The following is a 21454-nucleotide window of genomic DNA, read 5'->3' as shown; positions in this document are numbered from 1 at the left end:
AGTGTATAAAACATATGGTTCTGAACTAAGAAGACAGGCCATTTTATGAGCTTATTTTTTTTTTTGCATTTGTTTACGAAAGCATATGCAAAAATATTATTTACATGTAATAATGTTAATACATGTTTATTTTACATATAAACTTTTATATTTCTCTTCTTTCTCTCTATGTAAATTTCCTTAAAAAATCGTATTGCAAAAAAAAGCGCAAAAACTCAATTGACTAACAGTACTATAATAATTACTTAAATTACTATACTACTATATCTTAATTACCAGGTTGTATAGTCTTCATTTTCTCTAAATAGCTTTAAAGTCAATATACACAGTACAAATAAAATTACAGTTAATTACACAGTACAAATATAAAATTAATGGATTTCTTGCCGAGTTTTTGCTGTTTATACTAAAGCTTTGCTTTTATGGAAATAAATATATATGGAAAAAAAATAGTACAGTTCTTCTTGAACTGTTAACAAAAGCAAGATTTATTAACAGTATAAAGAAAAAACCACTGGGACGTGGCCAGACATTGGTCATGTTCCAGTGGTGGCCATTACTGTTTTATGATACTATGAATTAATTCAGCTGGCAAAATACATAACATTTTGACACAATCTTCTGATAATACATTCAGTCCTGGGGAAGATGAGTCCCTTGACATCATATCTCAATTATATCAGATATGAGTAGAATATTTACTAATAAAATTTTTCTATAGCGACAAAATTTAAATATTTTTATTCCTGAAAACAAATTATTTTATTACAATGATTTATATAACGAATTGAATTTACAATTTTTTGGCATAAACTAAATTGAATTTCTTGGTGTAAAAATAAATAATTATTATTCGATCAACAGTAGGAGAAACAATTTTTTTTTAAATATATATATATATATATATATATATACATATTTATGTATGAAATTATTACAACTCATCAAGCGAACAAGAGACCTTACAGAAATTACGAAATGCTATTTTACCTCAGATTAAATACCCTTTTCATTGTTCTTTATTCTGTTAAAATAATGGCTTATTACAGAATAAAATCTAATATTAATTTTTTAAATTACTTATTAAATTGTTATAGTACGAGTAATACTTAATTTTAAAAACCTCGCTGCTTTTATTCAGTTTTACAAACTTTTTAAATTTTAAAAAATCGGTTTATTACTTTCTTAACTTAAACATTTAGAAATTTCCTCAAATTTTCTGGAAAAAACTATAAACAAAAGAACATATATAAAACATGAAATGAAATATAATTACCGAAAAAGGAAAACAATTTAATTCAAATATTACGATTGAAAAATGAAAATAACATTTATAAATTACAATTTTTAATTGTTTTTTATTTAAAAAAAGTTGACAAAGTATTACATGATTTTCCGGTATTGATTATAAAAATTAAGAGGTAGAGCAAAAACAAAAAAAAAAAAAAATATATATATATATATTTAGAGGTGGGGAATTAATTTTAAGATTTTTCTAAAAATATCCATATATAGGTTAAAATAAACAAATTTGCGTAAGTAAAGTTTCCTCCAAATTTAACACCCCTTTCAATAAAGGCTAAAAATAAAAAGAAAATGTTCAATAAACCTATTCTGCATTTTAGGTCCTGATTGTATATTTTTTGATAGCTTTAAATGTGAATTATAAACTTTCAAAAGATTTTTGAAAAATATTTAAAATTAAGGGAGATAGAACAAAAGAAAAAAAAATGTATTTTAAGATGTGGCGATTGATTTTTTTTATTAAATTGTTTGATTATTTATATAGATCTGTGCATTGTAAGTTATAAATTTGCTTGAAAAGTTTTTTCTAAAATGTCACTGAAGAAAATCGAAATTAGATATTTCCAACCCCTTAACGAATTTTGAAAAAAAATATGATCAATGCCCCATGTATAGAAATATCTGAGCCAAGTTTGAAGAAAATCGATTCGATCAATCCTGAGGTATAAGGCTAAAAGCAGTGTGATACATATACGTAAATACACTATTTTTTTCTAGATGAAGTAGTTGGACTTTAAAACGTAAAGATTTTCAAAAAGATGGATACACCAATTTTGACATAATCATTGTACTTTTCCCTCTAATACCAGGTGATTCAAAAAGGTCTTCAAAATTTTAAAAGCATATAAAAATGTATTCACATAACTTACAGATACGTTTGAGGTCTCTTTTTGTAAAAAATATATCAAGTTTGTTACCCAACAATCATTTTGGTTCGATATAGCTAATATTTGAAATGCATTCCATTTGAATTCGATTTCATTCCGAATTGTAACCAGCAAGTCGGTTTTTACCGCTGAAATTGCAGCATTAATTCGAAGTCTTAGCTCAACAAGATCGGCAGCCAAAGGGTTGCCATGCAATTGGACCTTCACGACCAATCCACCGACCTGGGAATCTTGTATCGAGAAAATCTTAGACTTCTAAGCGGTAGTGAAGTGGTACCTCGTCTTGTTGACACTAATGGCGTCCATCTTGGTTATCATTCCAACTGAGGAATTAGACAATTTTTAAACATGCCCAGATAAACGATACCGTCTACGATTGCCTACTGGAAGAAGAACGGGCCGTTTTTTCAAGAACAACAACCTATATCAACGAAGGGTTGGTGCCAAGAGTAAATTGTATGCCTAATAGGAAGCTCCCTACCGTACTCTCGACGAAAATTACCTTGAATTGCATTTTTTGGCCGCAAATCGTGAAACCAAAAATGAGCACGTTCCGCACCAGTAAATGTATCCATTTTTAACAACACTGGTGGCCAAATTCGGTAATAATGATCTACGTGAGTCAAAAAATTTATGTGTTTTGCTATGAAATGAGGCTTCAACCAAATCTGTAAGTTATTTCAATAAATTTTTACAAGTTTTTAAAACTGTGAACTCCTTTTTGAATCACCCGGTAAAGGTATTCTAGCTATATTCACCGGGAAAGTTGTACTGATACGTAAATTTATACGGTATTTAAAGATATAACACTGGTGTGACTTTCTTCTTTTCTCCAAATCTCTCACTAAATAGCGTTTACACAAAACTCACTCGTAATATGCTGTGGTTTTTAATTGCAAAACTTCTTCAAAGATAATACAACAGTCAAGGATAATTTAGTTGCACGATAGAATATTTTATTCATTTTTATTATAGATAAAGGTTTGATGGAGTAAGAAAAACCATGTAAACTAAATATTTTGGTTAAAATCTTAATAAAAAGCTGTAGATTAATGAACGTAAACAAATATTTATTTCTACTCGAGTTTGTTTTGTAGATGTTTAAAGCTGAAATTCTCAACAAAAAAAAAAAAAACAATAGTGATGACTTTTTCTTGCCAGGCTAATAAAAATTAAACTGATGATTATAATGTAATTCAATTAATCAAATAAATTATTTAAAGTGTTGACGATGTTATAATTTTTATTATACATTATTTTCTCTAATTAAAGAGAATTAGATATTTATTATATTTTATTCGTAGCAAAATTAATAGCACTCTAAATGTAAATGTATCACTCATTTTAAAAATTTCATGTTTAAACTACAAGTATATTAGCTTTAGGTAACCAGTCGGGGGGAATTCCTTTATAAACGGCAACTTTCTTATTTCGCTATTGTAATAAAACTATAAATAACATTTAACGATTAACTAACATAGATAAGTGTATTTCCCGGATTTACGTCACAAAGAATTCTTCCTGTAAATTATTCACCTACTTCGTAAATCTAATTAAACACATAAGAAGGCTAACTGTATTTATTCGTTCGAAATATTTTTTTTTATTATTAAATAACATGATAATGCTAGTTGGAATTACAGTCCTATCATCCACAGATTAATATATTTTTCTTTCACATGTGATTATATTAAAAATAAAATAATCACACTACAAAAACCGAACTCCGTGGCGGAATGTTAGAGTCTCAATCTTTCATCCAAGAATCCCGAGTTCGAATCCGGTAAGGCATTTCATTTTTCATATGCATTCCATTTCCATATTCCCACATACAAACTTCTTTACAAGTTTGTGGTAAATTAATTCATAAAAAACCCATAAACTGGGTTTCATAGATTTATAATTTTAGTGGTAATTGAATTCGATTTGATGAATGAATGTTAATTCCCGATATTCATTTTTATGGCACAGAATTATTTCTGTTAAGTTATCATATATTAACTGTTCGTATAACTGGCTACCGTGGCACGAGTGGTAGCGTCTCGCCCTTTCATCCGGAGGTCCCCGGTTTGAATCTCGGTCAGGCATGGTATTTTCCACACGCTACAAAAATTTTCGTTCATTTCATCCTCTGAAGCAATACTTAACGGTGGTCCCAGAGGTTTAAAAAAAAACTGTTCGTATCGCTTTCTTTATGAAAAGAATGAAACGGAAAAACAAAATAAGAAATTAAGAAAATGAAAGAAAGGATTTGATGAAAATGAAAAAAAAATGGAAAAGTCTTAATTGGGGCACATCCTACGAAAAAATTGTTTTCAAAAAACAAGGATTGTTCAAAGAAATCTTTCAAGGATTGTTAAACGATAATTAGAACGAAAAATTGGAATACATATGTAAACATTAGGAAAGAGAAAGGTTACAAGGAAATGAAAGAAAAAGATATTCAGGACAAACAAAAATGGAGAGCCTTCAGTTGAAACTGATCTTATCCCTCATTTTCTTTGTTGGCACTAAAACGCAGAATGGGTCTTGACCAACTTTGAACTTATTCTTGTACAAAACCGCCTTAATTCTGCAACACCTAATTTCCAACCCAGCTGCAAGTCGTCACCACATCGATTTTGTTTTGGACCTGCATTTCATTTGAATGGTATAATTTTTCCCAAAAATTACCTGAAGGATATGTTTTATCTGCATAGACAACATGTCCTTCCAATTTTAATCATTACAATTTTCTACATGCTTATCACATCTAAACGCTTATATAAATCACAAGGTTAAAATTCCAAGTTTGACGGATATTCTTTTTCGGTTTCAATCATTTATTTAGTTTCTGGTATAGTTTCATGTAGTTACTAGTACAAATCCTAGTAAAAGTTAGTGTTTTTCTACGGATTTGTGTACTAGACAATGGATATCGGTATATTTTGGGGTTGGAGTTCAATTAACTACACGTCTCAAGAATAGTCGACCTCTCTCCTTTTCTGTTTTGCCTCCGGAACCATCGTAAGGTATTACTTCAGAGGATGATATGTATGAATGTAAATGAAGTGTATTCTTGTATAATCTCAGATCGACCATTCCTGAGATGTGTGTTTAATTGAAACCCAACCAAAGAACCAAAGAACATCGGTATCCACGATATAAAAGTAACTGGTATGGTCGACCTGAACAAGATTACACCTCATTTACATGTCATACATATCATCCTTTTCTCAGTGGGCCGTAAGGGAGGGGAGTTGCTTATCGTTCATCAGTTGAAGAGATTGTAATGTACACAATAGGAAAATAAAAGAAAAACAAAGTTTCTGGGAATTCCTATCAAATTATAAACTTTAATACGGTCTCTTTTGTCTTCTCCTTTGAGCTAATAGAAAACTTCTCGTAATCTAAATTTGTTCATTGTTAATGAGATTAAAAATGGGACCTGCTAAAGCTGGTATCCACAAGTTTCTTTGATACCGTTTCGACTTGTTGAACTGATTCCGGGACACGACTTAATATCAAATGCATTGTCATCTGATTCATACTTCTTTCTAACAGGTGTTTCATCCAACCATCTCCGGTTAATAACAGATATGTACTTATCATTACGTCGGTGTTTAAAGGTGTTCTCTAATATAGAACTGCCCGAATATCTCAACTTCTTAAAAACAAATAAAAATAGTGAATGTCAAGCAAAATTTTCATTACAACATACTCGTTTATTTTTATTTATTTGAATTTTAAATCAAAATGTGAATATAAAATTGTTTTAGGAAAACCCCTTAAATGTAGCAAAATTCAAAAAAAAAATCATACACACGTAAATATAATATATGTAGGTAAAACAAATCTAGAGATTAAGGAGTAAACACCCCTTAATAATTTTATCTACTAAATTACGCATACTGGGCTGTTAACTAAACAGTAAAGTTTTGGTATTCAATAAAAAAACACAAACAAACAGCAACTAAAAAAAAGAGTATAAAAACTTACAATAAATTTTGTACTTTTTTAGTGTTTAGTTTTTTGTTCCGTTGTATATCTAGTAATATCAAATTATTATAATATGTTTGGCAAACGTAGCCACATTATTTATATTTACTTATCAAGAAGGCTATTATTATTTGTTATTGAAAAAGTGTACCACGATGAAAACTACCGAGAAAGAATTTACTGAAAAAGTGTACCAGAATATATACATATAATATATTATTGGTTACATATAACTGTGGATGATTTATGTTACACTTGTATAAGAATTCGTTTCATAAAATAAATTATAGATGTATATCATTACATTAAAATACGAATAAGCTACTTTATAAGAGTTCATTTTTTTATTTCAGAATCTTTTTAATTAAAAAAAAAAACCGTTACACTAAAACTTCACCGTAACTTCGAGCTGACAAAATTATTTTCCAGTCAGTACTGAATAAAGAGCACTTAAATTTAAAAAATAAAATAAAACCAACAATTTCTTTTATCGCAATCTAAATAAGTTCTCTCGATTAAACTACAGAGTTTAATCGAGAGAAAAAAATGAAACAATAAACGAAGAGGTTAACGTACCACACATTAAAGTATGAAAAGAAATAATTATCCATACAAATTACTTCCGCTGGGTAACTGATGACCGCATCGTGTAGTCTACCAGCCACTATGACACCGACCTTACAAGCCATGGAACACTCCTATAAATCACGACCTTGTTAAATTGCAGACACACGTCGCGGTTAAATAGTCACATTTCATTAATTTTCAATAATAAAAAATGGATTTAGGATGAATATAACGATGAAAACTGGATAAAGGGTTTCCATACATGTATCGACATAATGTATCCATATAATTCTATTGTTGTAAGCGATGTACCGCTCGTATCAGAATCATGCATTGTAGTTTGTGACTGAAGAAAAACAGGTTATCAACTTATATAGTTTGAAAGAAAACAATATAATTACTGGCTGTTTGTATAAATCTGAACATACAGTAAGCGCCGCACCGTTTATTGTGGTTAGTTATTAGAATCAGCCGATTTATAGAATAAAATATTAAAAAATCCTTATTGGCACGCCGGAAGGCGTAGGTAGATTTAACGGTGCCAAGTAGGTGGTAAAAAATATTTCCACCTTAAAGTTAAGAAAAACTTCAAATTTACTAAATACGACAATGTTGCATGTGAAAAAAAGTTTCACATGTTTAGCATACGACCATCCCCATCTTCTTACAATTCCAACAACATTTTAGTCATCCCTTGCCGTAAGGGTTGGTCATATCAAAAATTGTTTCAGACAAAAGTTTTAGGTTATGTTTAGAGGACTAATGACCACTTCAAAAGATTCGATACCGTGCCTATTAAGGGAGGTATCATTTTTTTTCTTCGAAACCTCATTTTTTCCACCCCTTAGGTCAATGGTTGATGATATCAAAAAACTTTACTTAGATAAGTTTTAGGCCCTTATCCAAAGAATAGTAGGCTCTTAAACGAATTCGATATTTTACTTAATAAGAAAGTTATATTAATATTTTGTTTTTTTTGGAAAAAGCCGCCCCCTGTTTCCACCCCATGATTCGATTTTGCCCATTAACGAACTCGACCGAAATTTTGGGTCGTTATATTTTATGTATCATTGAAAGTTGTTGGCGCAAAATTACGGCATCGTGTCCACCAGAAAGTAGAATATATATATATATACATACATACGAGTATATAAACTTTTGAACCGACGGTGATTTTGGGGTTGATGAATATTTTTAACATTTACATTATATTTATCGTACTGTACATATAAGTTAAGTAAAATAGGTGATTTGATAGGTAATAAACTGTAATTTTGTTTTCATACCACTGTTTTTCAGTTTCATATTCTACGTGTAATATACATATTTCCGATTTTTGGTTACTAAAAATTTAAATATACATTTAGCCATTTTCGCTACATTATGTTTCTACCATGATTAAATTTAGCATGTCAAAAAATTAACTGTTACACCCATCTGGGATAAACGCTTTTTAAAAATGCCGTCAATCACACCAGATCTTATAACCAATACAAATAAAAAAAAATTATATGGACACTACATGACTTCCTTGTACACCTAATTAATTACATATATACATTTTTTTTAAATTAAAAGTACATAAAACTTTATTTCATTAATAAACTTTTGATATTTTTCATATATATATATATTTTTTTTGTTAATGAATTATTATTTATCGTAAAACTTTGTTTACAATCAGAGATTAATATTTATTAATAAATCAGTATATTTAAATTAAAAGAAAAAAAGTTAAAAAAAAGAAGATGAAGTTATAGATACTACAGTCCTTTTTTGTTGATAAATTAAAAATCGCACAGAACTAAAATATCAATAGAAAGTTCAATTCCTTCTAGATATAAAACCTTCTTATCCATTTCTCTAAATTTAATGAAATCAATTCACAAACTACCACACCACATTTCAATATTGTAAGTTTGTTTCAGAGGAATTTGGAAGTCCATTTTTATCCGATACCCGCTTCTAACTATTTATGTAGCCATCGGACAAAAAAAATGTCCACGGTCTGTTTTTAATAGTTCTCTTACCAAATACTAAGGGTAGATTTTCAGGTCTTGGCATCCTTAAGATAAAAAATCTAGCAGGGTCAGATTTAAACTAACAGAATCGACGATCAAGAAGATGAAATCAACAATAAGGGTGATAAGAAATTACTATTTTACACGACTACAATATTCCATAAGGAAAACTGTGATAAGCCATCACAAGACAAAATGAAGATATCATTTGCGAAACTGAATATTACCTACATTTTGTTTAATTTGTATTGTTGTGCAACTCTATGTTCTGCTCAGTGATAAATTTACTTCATTCTTACTACCCGATATGGGATGGTTGTTCTTTCTGAGAATAGCTATGTCATTTTCTAAACTAACTAATGTCATAAGTTCGATTTTGGTACCACATGATAAAAAAAAGTTAAGAAAGTGAAAATTTTGGGGGCTTTTATGACTGGAGCGATATCTGATGAGATTATCTTTTCGAGGTTTCGACGGATTTTCCTTACTTATTACTTTAAATTTACTGGTTAAAATTAAAAAGGAAAAAATGCAGTATTGTTAATACTAATACACAGAGAAACATAGTTTGACATCAAAGTAAGAGCGAAAGACATTTGTAATGATTTGTAGAGCGTGGATCGTGCCGCACTGTTGTGAATGCCAATTAACCTTGATTTTAGATGGAGAACTGTAAGTTACGAGTGCAATCTTCATTGCTATACACAATAATAGCCTACTGTACAATCGTCTTGACTGCTAAATCGTTCTTTTGTCTCTATTGAAGTAATGCTCGCTTAGTTTGCGACTTGCGGTTTTTTTTTATTACTATTATTATATTTCGCTGCACTAGGCTGAAATTAGTGTATTGTAAAAAGAAAAAAAAATTCCTAGCACATGATGAAAAGGCAACTATGAAAATAAAACAAAATTTATTTGTTAAATCAAGCGGAAAAACATCATATTCTATTTTTTATCTACAGAATTCAATATAACCACATTGTAACGTCAATTAGTTATTTATTTTCTTTCTTTTTTTCTAAAATAATTGTATTAATATAAAATAATTATATTAATATAACAAAAAATGAACAAATAAAATTATCATTACACAGCAAAAAAAAAATATTTTTTAACAATATAATTATTACTTTGGTTAATATTATTTCCGAAAAAAATAATGCAATTAAATAAATAAAAAACACATTCATTGTTCGTTCCAGTGCTTTAGCATTCAAACAAGAGTAAAATTACATTTATTTGAAGTGCAAATAAAAAAGAAAATTGATAAATAATCTTTTCCTCGAGAGAAAGGTCAAAGGGGAGGTGCACAAATAGAGTAACAACAGTCCTAAATCAAAAATTTCAACATCCTACAGCTAATCGTTTTTGAGTTATGTAAAATACATACGTATGTTCAGACGTCACGCCGAAACTATCAAAATGGATTCAGGGATGGTCAAAATGGATATTTCCCTTGAAATTTGAAAACCCGACATTTTTCGCGATCACAATACTTCCTTTACTTCGTACAAGGAAGTAAAAACTCACATCATAAACTCAAAAAATAAAAATAAACCTTTTAAATTATTCTTTAAATTTTGAGTTTTTCGGCAATAGATTAAAAAAACTACCAAAAAAATTTAACACTCAATTCAGTGCCGATTTAAAGTACTAGAAATATAAAACAATGAATATCTACTTCGTTTTTAATTACCTTTATAGAAAGTTGGTTTCATTTTTTAAGCATACTTTATTTTAAGTTTCAATATGGATAAACCTGTAATAGAACGCTGAAACCTGCACCTTGATAAAATTAAGCAAAAGAATGCAAAGAAATTACGTAAAGATACTGCTGCTACAGAGAAGTAAGCTAAGATTCTCTGGAATTCTGGTATATATATTTAGCTTCCGGGAGTTAGGCATTGTTTCAGAGTATGAGAAGTGAAATGACAATTACGTAGCGTGTGAAAATACCACGCCTGACCGGGATTCGAACCCAGTACCTCCGGATGAAAGGCCGAGACGCTACCATTCGCGCCACTTAGGCCAGCATATATATATATATATCTGACCCAAGTTTTTAACTAATATCCTTGAATTTTTACTTTAAATTTATTATAATCCACCGAAAAAACATTCAACAATTTTACATTTTCACTGTTTACATAAAAATATCTTTAATTCAAACTATGTGATAGATGCTAACAACAGGATACCAGAGGAATTTCTTTTACCAAAATGAGAAAAAGAATCATCGAAATTGATTCTTACAAAAATATAAAAATACTCACGAGGTTCGCCGAAAAAAAAAACTGTTTTTACCGTTTTCGAAGAAAAGTACGGTATTACTTTTTCACTTTTGGTCAGATGGTAAATATGGTAGAGTGAAATTAAATTTTCTTTACGTTTTGAGGTATGAGGAGAACGAAAATAGTATTCACTTAAAACGTAAATTTCTTATATAACAGGCATATGTTTAAAATTTGTGGCTCTAAAATTTCCAAAACTACTACACCAATTTCACTGAAATTTAGATATGATGTAACAGTAAATCTGAAGTTGTGCATGTGAAAATTTGATGAAGAGTGGTGGAGTCCTTCCTAAGTTACATTCAATTTAAAGTTACATTTACAATTTAAAGTCAACAACAGACAACATAACATAAATTTGAAGTTTCTTTTTCGGTGGTATGGTGGAATTAGGGAAGAAATGAATTTTCTTTACGTTTTAAGGTAAAAAGATTACGAAAATGTCACTCACATATAAAATTTTGTGGCTCGAAAATCACCAAAACTATTACATCAATTTCATTGAAATTTAATTATGCTGTATTAAAGCGTCTGAAGTTGTGCATGTGAAAATTTGTTGAATATTGGTGTAGTCGTTCTTCAGTTACGCCCAATTTATATTTGACATGTGATTTGTTAAGTAACTTTGTATTGGTGTATTTTTCATTCCCGCTTATACGATGAGTCACAGTGGTGAATGAGTTTAAACTTGTGAGTAGGGTTTACTCTTTATTTTTAATTATTTCATCAAATTACGGTTATAATAATTTAATTTTCTTGTAAACAGAAAATATATATTAATAATAAATAAAAAACTTATACCTCTTTTAGTTTCCTCATTTTATTTATGTTTTTACTTCCTTCTACGAAGTAAAGAAAGTATTGTGATTGCGAAAAATTTCGGTTTTCAGATTTCAACGGAAATATCCATTTTGACCATCCCTGAATCCATTTTGACTAGTTTCGGCGTGATGTCTGTACATACGTATGTATCTCGTATACCTAAAAAACGATTAGCCGTAGGATGTTGAAATTTTGGATTTAAGTCTGTTGTAACATGTAGTTGCGCACCTCCCCTTTTGATTGCAATCGACTGAATCAAAAATGCCCAAAATGCCCCAAAAATCTGGATTTTGGACTTCTTCTTAACTGCAGTAATAAGCCCTCATTGAGAGCTTTACAACGATATCCATAAGTGGTTCTTATTTTCATTGGTTCCAAAGTTAGAGCCAAATGAAATTTTAATTAATTAAATATTTGGATCTTATAAGGGGAAGGCATATTGGTTCGAAAGAGATGTCATCTTCCTTCTTTTTTTTTATTGTTATGTTTTTTATGTTCGATTTATTATTACTCTTATTAGTTACAACAAAAATCATAATGCTTGAAATACCATTTAGAATTGTACGTAACTTTTTTAATTTAAATATACTGATTTATTAATAGTTATTAACGTCTAATTGTAAAAAAACCTTTACGATAAATAATAATAATAGTAATATTAAAAAAATTAAAAACTACCAGAAGTTATTAAAGTAATAAACTTTATGTACTTTTTATTTTAAAAAGATGTGTATTAGTAGTTTAATAGGCGTACAAGGAAGTTGGTGTCCACATCACATTTTTTATATTTCTTGTGCAAAAAATTAAACAAAATAAAGTAACGAAAAGTCGGTCTTACGCAGAACTGCGCAAGAATTTTTTATCTTTATTGTATCCATAAAACCGGTATTATCTGAAAAAAAAATTATATCAGATCGTGAAAAGTTTTACGATTTGGAAATCCACGTTTTGAAAACTGCGATTTCACAGTTTTTCTAACTGTGAAATCACAACAATTTTTCAGTTTTAATGAATTCAAATTTCGGACTTGCTTGTTTTATTTAAAATAATTTTTAAAGTGGCTAAAAAGAGATCGGTGAAATAATTTTCTATAAGATTACTCTTTTCTTAATCAAAATTTTAAAATTGCACAACGTGACAACAGCGCACTGAAAGAAAGGCTATCGGAAGCTTATATTTAGGAACATACGCGTATGTGAAGAAAGATGGTAAGCTCTACATTGAAAAATATACATTCTTATAAACATTAGGTTCCTGATTTTATATTTTTAAATATCTTATATGCCAATATATCTTAAATACAAAATAAGATCCAGTTTAAAGAATTTAGGATTTTGGAAACGCACACTTTTCGATAACTAAAAATTAAAATTTCAAAATATTTTTTGAGTCTGCGAGCTATGAAACGTAATTTTCGCAAGAAAATGATTAGTCTTGTATTATGTACATTAGTCCACAATAGTTGTGTATTGTTTTATTACGTAATATGTAAATTTATTTAAAATTTCAAAATAATTTTCGTTTCTGCAACCACCAAGGATTTTAAAAAATAATTCTATCAAATCTAAACTTCATACAATATCAGGAAATGTCCTCTTTGGATAGAGAAAAAAGGACTTAAAACGTTAAATAAAATATAGGAACATATATTACAACACCGAAGAAACCTATTTAAATATAAAAACAATTTATTTTATAGAAAAAAAATAAATTATTCGTAACATCTCAATATATGCGACTACAAATCAAAGTAACTGTAAATATATATTGTAAGTAAACTCACGCATGCGTGCATAAAGTACAGATATATTATCAGAATTAATGGATATAGATAACAAATAAACAGTTATACTTTTTTATTTATGTAGGTTAACCAAAGGAAAATAAATAGACGTTCTAGACAATATTATGCAGAGTACAATAAAAAAGGAGTTATTTTTACGTAATATTACACAGTTATTTTATGCAGCGTATTCGATTTATTATTACTCTTCTTATTAGTTACAACAAAAATCATAATGCTTGAAATACCATTTAGAATTGTACGTAATATTATTTGTAGCTTTAAACATAATTTATTTCATTTAAGAAGAAATATGTTAAATTTTTCACGACTAAATTTTCAAATAATACCTATTTCAATAATAAATTATTATTTTTAAAAAAATAAAAATTTTTAATTAAATAAACGAACATTTTGATAACCTGAATAACAAGCATAAATAGTAATTAAAATTAACCTCTACTACGACGAGATCGCAGTTTAAATTTGGAAAAACCCCGTATATAGTAATTTCTTACCCACGACGGAACAGAGACAGTATATGCATTTGGGGTAAGAGGTTGTGTGTGTGTGTGTGTGGGCGCGCGCGCTACCATTTTCCTCAAACACTACTGGACGATTTCGATGCGGTTTTTTGCATTACATACGTATCACTTCAGAGCAAGTTCTTAAATATGCTTTACGATTATAGGCCACCAGGAGGCGCTGCAGATGTGTTTTTCTAAAACGGTTGGACCAATTTTGATGCGGTATTTTGCATTACATAGGTATCACCTCAGAGCAGGTTCTTAGATTAGTTTTACGGTTATTAGCCGTCAGAGGGCGCTGCAATAGATATGTTTCTTTAAAACGGCTTCGTGGGTTTTTATTTTTTTAAATGTTTAATTTTACCACTTGTTACAGAAGGAAAATATTCTAAAAATTACGTAATTAAAAAAACTAAATAGCTACTGTTATGGACTAATGTATAAAAGATAAGGTACTGATGAATAATTTTCTTGGGAAGATTACGGTACATCGATCGCAATGGCTCAAAAAGCATTTTATCATTTGTTTTACTATAGTGATATCATTTCATACGCAATGATATAATTGTGTTTAATTATCTTCTTCTTTTTTTTAATTTATAAAAAAAAACTATTTCTGATTGAGATAATTAATTACATAAAAAATTTACCATAATTAAAAAAAAGCTGGCCCAAAAACGGAAAAATTGGAGGACCATAAAAAAATATTAGTAATAGGTAAAAAAAAAAAAAAGACTAATTACATTTTAGTTTTTTTAAATACAAATCACGTTTATCTTTTTTGTGTTTTTCACACAGGGTAAAATCGAGTTGAGGTAGAAAGTTGTATTTAAGATGCACTTTTGGTTAAGTTTTCATAAGAATTTTGTTATTTGGGAAGTAGAATTACTAAAGATGGACGAAGCAGAAGCAATATAAAATGCCGAATAGCACAGGCAAAACAAACTTTCATTTAGAAATATAATTTGCTTATATCAAAAATTAATTTAAACACAGGAAAACATTTTTGAAAGTATATGTTTGGAGCGTAGCTTTATATGGAAGTGAAAAAAACTTTTTCGGAAAAAAACAAGTTTTTCGATATAACTTTCTTTAAGTAAAATAACGCTCTTTAAGTAAAATATCGAATTCGTTTAAAGTTCTCACTATTTTTTAGATAAGGGCCTAAAACTTATCCAAGTAAAATGTTTTTATATCACCAAGTATATCACAAATGTTTTTATTGGCCCACGGGAAGGAAAAAATGGGGTTTCAAAGAAAAAAAATCATACCCCCTTAATAGGCACAGTATCGATCGAATAGGTTTCGATCGTTAAGTGGCCGTTAGTCCTCTAAGCATTACCTAAAACTTTTGTCTGAAACAATTTTCGATATGACCAACCCTTATGGCAAGGGATGACGATCAAAATTTTGCTGGAATTGTAAGAAGATGGGACTTGTCGTATGCTAAACATGTGAAACTTTTTTTTTCACATGCAACCATTGTCGTATTGAGTAAATTTGAAGTTTTCCTTAACTTTAAGGTGAAAAACGTTTTTATCCCCTACTTAGCATCGGTGAAATTTACCTCCACCTTCCAGCGTGCCGAAAGGAAGTTTTTTTATTAATTTAATATATAATTTAGGCTCCCAGTAATTAATTTGATTTTTTTAACGTAGTTCTATATTGGTAAACTAACCGTTGAATAATGATAAATTGTATTAAAATTGCTTTTATAATAAATGTAATTAATTAACATACTTCTGCTGACATTTTTTTTTTTTTTTTAATAAATAGGTTAAATTACCGTTAATAACTAAATAATTCTAATAATAATTATAATAAACAGATGGTAAATGTACAAAAGGAATTCTGTCGCTCTGGTTAAATACGTACATAATAATTAATAGTATATAAATTATAAATTTTAATAACCAGATAAAAAAAATAACTAAGTGTAATGATAGAATAAATTAAAAATTATACATTTCAACAGTTGTTTTAAGTATAATATAACTGGATATTTAATTTAATTACCTCACTTTAAAAATTTTCACAATTTTTTACAGCTAATTTTATAGAATCTTCTCAGACCTAAAACAAAACATTAAAAAAATTAAAATTATTTTAATCCGAGAATTAAAAACGTAAAATTAAGTTACAATTTTTAATTTATTAAAAATTATATAACGATATATTTACGTAATAATAAACACCGATTTAATTTCGTATATTCATTACACTATGAATTTCTAAAATTTTTAAAGACAATCACCCTCACTAACCCGGATCTTTAACACACGACAAGATAAGGAAAAAACAGATGTAGAACTTAGAGTAATTTATCTTACTCGTATGATGGTTTAAAGCAAATAAGGAGGGAGCACCGGTTCTAACCCTCACCAAATTTGCTTAAAAAAATGTATACACTTCTAAAATCTTCTTCAATCTTTTAAACCGGTTTTATTACTTATAAAAACGCACAATTTGACCAAATAAATTAGAATTTTTATGTAGAACACTCAAAAAATTGCGTTCTTTAGGAGGTGAAGTACTCATATCTAAGTAAAATATCAACAGTCACACTGGAATAAATCTTTGATGAAAAACAACTATGGTTTTTAGATGATACAATATCCAGTTAGAATTAATTGTATTCTTTAAACGTTGCCTTAAGAATTTAAAAAGAGACTTAGAAAACCTTTTGCTAGGTTTTTTAGGAGAGAAATCTGATAAATTAACTTTTAAAGACAATCCAAACATTAGGTTTATTGTGGAGGTAACAGAAAAGGAACAGACTCAACAGATCTCCCACCCGTTAGATTATACAAGATGGTATTACTAGTTCTGATATCCTGGGAACGTCAGAATAAAGCTATAAGGGTTCAACCTTTATTTAAAGAATCAAAAAAATGGAGATGGAGATGAACGAACAAGAAATGAGGTGGATGATGAAAAAGGATTATGTGATTATCACAAGAACCACAAAACCTCTACCCGGAGAAAGTTTAAACCTTATTTCAGGTAGTGTTGATCGGACAATCCCACGGGAGTAGGACATCGTGGGACAAATTTTTGAAGATATTTGTCCCACGAATTGTTCCGATAACTTTGTCAAAATTATTAATTCTGTATTGTTTACTTTTCAACATGAAAAGATCACTAGCATTTAAATTAAAACTTTTTATTTTTAATCCACTAAATTGTAAATTCTGATAAATTTCTCGAATATTTTTATGAGAAGATTCTTCAGCACGAAGAATTATTAGAATTTAATAGAAAAATAAATACATTTTTAAGTTGTTCAACTAAAGAATAATATTTTAAATGATCGAAGCTCACCGGTCTGGTCTAATAGTTAACTCGTCGTCACAAATCAAATGTTTAACAGCTGATTTTCGAAGTCGACGGTTTTGAGGTTCGAGTCTTATATGTTAAAAGCTAGTAAAAAAGCTAGTTGCTTTTATACGGATTTATATGCAAGACAATGGAAACCGGTGTATTTTGGTGGTTCTCTTCTCTTTTTTTCTGTTTAGCCTCCGTCACCACCATAAGGTATTACTTCAGAGGATGAATGAGAATGATATGTATGAATGTGAATGAAGTATACTCTTGTAATGTCTCAGGTCGACCACTCCTGAGAAGTGTGGTTAATTGAAACCCAGCCACCAGAGAACATCGATATCCACGATCTAGTACTCAAATCCGTATAAAAGTAACTGCCTTTACTAGGATTTGAACCTTAGCTGATTTGCAATGTCGAATTAACCACGAGACCACTACGATGAGCTGTTTTGGTGGTTTTTTTTTATCTCCGGGACCACTGTTAGATATTACTTCAGTGGATAAGATAAATGACAATTTTGTAGCGTGTGAAAATGCCATGTCTGACCGGGATGCGAGCCCGGAACCTCCAGATAGTTAGGGTTATTTAAATAATGGTATTTTGATGGTTAGGGTTCAATAACCACACCTCTCAGGAGTCACCCGAGTCTGTACAAAATTACACTTCATTTACATTTCATACATATCATTCTCATCTCATTTGCGCATTGAGGAGCGGGGTTGCTTATTGTTCATTAGTTAAGCAGATTGAAACGTACAGATTAAGAAAAAAAATTTTTTTAATTTACTCTGTACTATTTATTCCTTCTTAAATTTAATCTGTTTATTCTTTAGCCTATGTCCCGCTCAATTCTTAGGAGTTGAACAATTTACTTATGAGACTTGAGTTTTTTAACTTAGACGGGAGCAGCAAAATACTAATCAATGGTTTTTAGGTCGATAATCTAAAATATAAGAAACCACAAAAATCACTTTTTTTTCTTGTGGAGTATCCATATGAACAAAAAATAACTGTTTCAATGGAACACCACTGAAGGACGATTATAACTTAACAGGCGTTTTCATGCCATTAATATTACTCTAACATATAATAACATTCTAACCTACTATTATTGTAACTTCATGATATATGAATTTTTCTGCGTATGAAAAATGCCACCAGGATTCGAAAGCATAGCCTTCCGGATGAAAGATATTAACATCTACGTTTAATCGAATTTAATGTAGAAATTCTAAATGATAAGCAGCATTAGTATGCGAAGTGGAAACTGAAAAATTATAACACATTCCAAAACAAAATAGAAATAAAACTAACATTAAAAAGAAAAAAATAATAATGCAAACTACGAAAGACGTAAATATCTGAACATAACTTATCCGTAACTAAAAATATTTTTAAAAAAGAAAGAAGAAAGAATATAATTCAGTATGTTGGCTATATATATATATATTATTTTTTTTTAGAAATAAACTGTTGAAAACTGGTTACATGCTAATATTTAAATTATTTAACAATATATATATTAACTATATATATATATATATATATATATATATATATATATATATATAAAACAAAATGTAAGCTTACAGCGTGATGAAATGCGGAAGCGTTATTATTAGAAAAAAAATTGTTACATTGATTCGCAAAAAGTGGAACGAATGAGTAATTTTATAAACAGAACCATCTGCTTTGAAAGTAAAATTATTAAAAAAAAATTGATTCTTATAAAGGTAAATATACCTATCAATAGGTATAGTATAAAATATATATATATATATATAGCAATACTTGAAAAAAATCAGAAATCAAATTTTTTTATCGATAAATTAAAAAATGTAATTCTTTAAAATAGTTGAAAACCGAATTTTTTAAAATTTATTTTTCTATATTATTTAATATTCTACGAGCATACTTAAAATTTAAAACAGGAAATATAAAATATTTATAGACAGCACATTCAGGAACTTTTTAATAAAAAAAAAGGACCATTATACGATCCTCATAAAACGTTTTCTTTAAAAGGAATTCTATGTAGTTAATCGATCAGTTCATTTTATTAGCTTTTAATTTCGTATTTTGAGTAATAAAATAATTTACAGCAATAGACAAATATTGACGTTAATCTATGAATGATGCAATAATAAATATATTTAAAATATTTTATGATTATAAAATACGGTTTTTTTTAAAGCAAAACGAATTCGGTTATTTTATGATACATCACAATTCCATTTATCAGCAAATTTATCTTTATAGTCCAAAAATTTTAATTACATAAACGATTTTTTTTTAAATAAAAACCAATTACGTTTTCATCTCATCTAAATTTTTTTAATAAAAATTATAAAATAAATCTGATGTGCACACCACATGAGTTCCTTGTACGCCTATTTATATTACATATACACAATTTTTTAAAATGAAAAGTACATAAAATTTTATTTCATTAATAATTTCTGATATTTTTCTTCTTTTTTTATTATTATTGAATTATTATTTATCGTAATTTTATTTACAATCCGACGTTAACAATTATTAATAAATCTAGATTTAAATTTTAAAAAAATTAGAGATGTAGTCTGATTCGAACCGATGTGCCGTCCCCTTATAAGATCCAAATATTTCATTTATTAAAATTCCATTTAGCTATAACTCTGGAACCAATGAAAATAAGTACCACCTACGTTATATCGTTGAAAAGCTCTCAATGAAGGCTTATTACTGCAGTTAAGAAAAAGTCTAAAATCCAAATTTGTTTGAATTTTGGGCTTTTTGGACACTTTTGGTTCAGTTGATTGTAATCAAAAGGGGAGGTGCACAACTAGATGTTACAACAGTCCTAAATCCAAAATTTCAACAACCTACAGCTAATGGTTTTTGAGATATGCAAGATACGAATTAAAATACGTACTGATGTCACGCCGAAACTAGTCAAAATGGATTCAGGGATGGTCAAAATGGATATTTCCGTTGAAATCTGAAAACCGTAATTTTTCGCGATTAAAATACTTCCTATACTTCGTACAAGGAAGTAAAAACAAAAACACAGTCTGGTGTTTCTTTGACGTTGATGATATACGTTTGTAATAATGCGTTACGTAAATATACAAACATCGTTTATATCGAAATAATTAGTTGGTAATTCGTAACAAAATATTGTTAAAACCGTATTCAAAATTAGAACAAATATCTAATAATCAGAATAACTGTATCTATTTTGATGCTGCTCACTTTGATCAAGAACAAAGTGAGGCAGAAATAGAACTCACGATTAGATAGATAATAATTATACTTAATAGATCTTTAATGAAAAATTAAATCAAATTGAAACTTGTCGCGCGAATTTCAGTTACGTCAAAATACTCATGGTAGTTAAAATTAAAAAAATGATCACGACAGTGGCTAAAGAATGTTTTGACTAACTGTTCCATTAATTTTAAATTTAATCATTTTCGTTAATGTATATATATATATATATATATATATACACACACACACACTAGCATCCCCGTAGCAGCTACGCCCGCTCTGTATGGTTACTTGCGTATCCCGTTGCGGTCATTTTTTTTACTGTATGTTTTTTAATCAAGTAAGACAGGTGCAGCCAGTCGCGTCGCATATACAGTGACAGTAACAGTAGTTCTGTTGGATAAGCCGCCGTGCTGTACAACGTTGCACCTCTTAAAAAATCGAAATTAAAAAATCCAAAAAAGGTTTTTAGATATTTATCTGAAAGTATTTGTAAGCCCAAATCTATTGAATATCTCGTTTAATGTAGTCGAAAATGGAGAAAATTTGCAATCATTGATCAAAATTGTTTTTACCATTCTTCTCGCCTTTCAAGGTCAAATTTCAGAAAATCACGAAATTGGTTTTTAGATATTCCCTTGAAGACAACACACATTAAAAATCAATTAGGTATCTTCATTTTTTATTGAGAAATTA

General features: G+C 28.9%; 1 protein-coding gene and 1 long non-coding RNA gene across 3 annotated transcripts in view; one reads left to right on the top strand and one right to left on the bottom strand.

The window, feature by feature from the left end:
• Positions 1-21454, top strand: part of LOC142328966 (uncharacterized) — a 284506-nt gene that overhangs the window by 215644 nt on the left and 47408 nt on the right. The gene's annotated exons all lie outside the window — the stretch shown is intronic.
• The window catches only part of LOC142328968 (uncharacterized), a 117935-nt gene that overhangs the window by 78731 nt on the left and 17750 nt on the right, over positions 1-21454 (bottom strand). The window contains exon 2 of the long non-coding RNA XR_012757391.1: positions 16198-16254. This is a non-coding gene — a long non-coding RNA (uncharacterized LOC142328968). The remainder of the gene's footprint in view (positions 1-16197; positions 16255-21454) is intronic.

This window comes from Lycorma delicatula, chromosome 8 (assembly GCF_047948215.1).
Source record: "Lycorma delicatula isolate Av1 chromosome 8, ASM4794821v1, whole genome shotgun sequence".
Lineage (NCBI taxonomy): Eukaryota > Metazoa > Arthropoda > Insecta > Hemiptera > Fulgoridae > Lycorma > Lycorma delicatula.
Note: the sequence above shows the minus strand (reverse complement) of the source record. Positions and strands in the feature narration are given on the sequence as shown.